General features: G+C 58.4%; 1 protein-coding gene across 2 annotated transcripts in view; it reads left to right on the forward strand.

Moving 5' to 3' along the window:
* The first annotated feature begins 1,091 nt into the window (after positions 1-1,091).
* The window catches only part of DMTF1 (cyclin D binding myb like transcription factor 1), a 29,826-nt gene continuing 29,577 nt past the window's right edge, over positions 1,092-1,340 (forward strand). The window contains exon 1 of one of the 2 annotated variants that reach the window (XM_041413380.1): positions 1,092-1,231. The gene's annotated coding sequence lies outside the window, so the exon portion shown is untranslated. The remainder of the gene's footprint in view (positions 1,232-1,340) is intronic. The other variant, XM_041413381.1, reaches the window with a different exon arrangement.

The raw sequence follows: 1,340 nt of genomic DNA on the forward strand, positions 1-1,340 counted from the left end.
GACACAGCTGGAGGTCACACATAAGAGAAGTGGCCCAAAAGGGGCTTTTTGGAAGAAGTGCAATGAGGTTTTTAGACAAAAAATTGCAGGCAGGGGATGCCAAGCACCCTCTTGCCCTTATGTGCCTGGTTTGTCTGTGAGGTACTCAGCTTGTTTGCCAAGGATCATGGCACCTGCAGGCACTCATTCCACAGAGAAGCAAGCACCACAAGCTGGGCATCACTACAAGCTTGTTTATTCTTGGCTTTATGGATAATTTTTGATAATATGCCCTGGTTTTGTGAGGTTGCTGGGCAGCAGGAAAATGAAAAGTGACCACAGAGTCACAGAACGGTTAGGATTCAAAGGGACCTCTGGAGACCATCCAGTCCAACCCACCCCTGCCAAGGCAGGGTCACCCAGAGCAGCTGACACAGGAATCCAGGTGGGTTTGGAATGTCTCCAGAGAAGATTCCACTACTTCCCTGAGCAGCCTGTTCCAGTGCTCTGTCACACTCAATGTAAAGAAGTTCTTCCTCATGTTGAGGTGGAACTTTCTGTTTTAGTTTATGGCCATTGCTCTTCATCCTGCTGCTGGGCACCACCAAAAAATGTCCAGCACCATCCTCTTGGCACCCACCTTCGACATACTTATACACACTGAGGTTCCCTTCCTGTCCTCTCCAGATTTAAAAAGCCCACCTCACACAGTCTCTCCTCGTATGAGAGATGCTCCAGAGCCCTCATCATATGTGTGACCATTGATTAGATATTGATGGACATCCATTGATTAAACATTGCAACGGGCTGCCCAGAGAAGTGGTGGAGTCACCACCGCTGGAGGTGTTTAAGGAATGTCTGGATGTGGCACTGAGCGCCATGCTCTGGCTGACAGGGTGATATTCAGTTGTAGGTCGGGCTCGATGGTCTCAGAGGCCGTTCCCAACCGAATCGACTCCACGCAGATGTTCAGGGGGTCTGTCCCCGCGGCCCCTCAGCGAGGCGGGGAAGGCGCCGTGCGCTTTGTGGCGCCGCCGGCGCTCCGGGCCCCGCTCCGTGCGCTTTGTGGCGCCGGGCGGGCGGGCGGAAGCGCCGGGCGGGCGGACGCGGGCCCTTCCGGCGGGCTCGCAGCGCCTCGCCCCGCCGCCGCCTCCGCCTCCCCCGCTCGCCGCCCGCCGCCGCCCGGCGCCTCCATCCTGGTACTTGGGAGTCTCCATCCTGGTTTCTCAAGTGCCCGGACCCAAAACAGGAAGTAAGTGCGCGGGGCCCTGCGGGATCGCAGGGCCGGGAGCTCCGGGCAGCGGCGGCGGCCGCGGGCGGAGGGGAGGGGACGGGGCGGGGAGCGGCCGTGTGCGGCCCCG

Source organism: Onychostruthus taczanowskii, unplaced genomic scaffold (genome assembly GCF_017590055.1).
Source record: "Onychostruthus taczanowskii isolate IOZ18803 unplaced genomic scaffold, ASM1759005v1 scaffold41, whole genome shotgun sequence".
NCBI lineage: Eukaryota > Metazoa > Chordata > Aves > Passeriformes > Passeridae > Onychostruthus > Onychostruthus taczanowskii.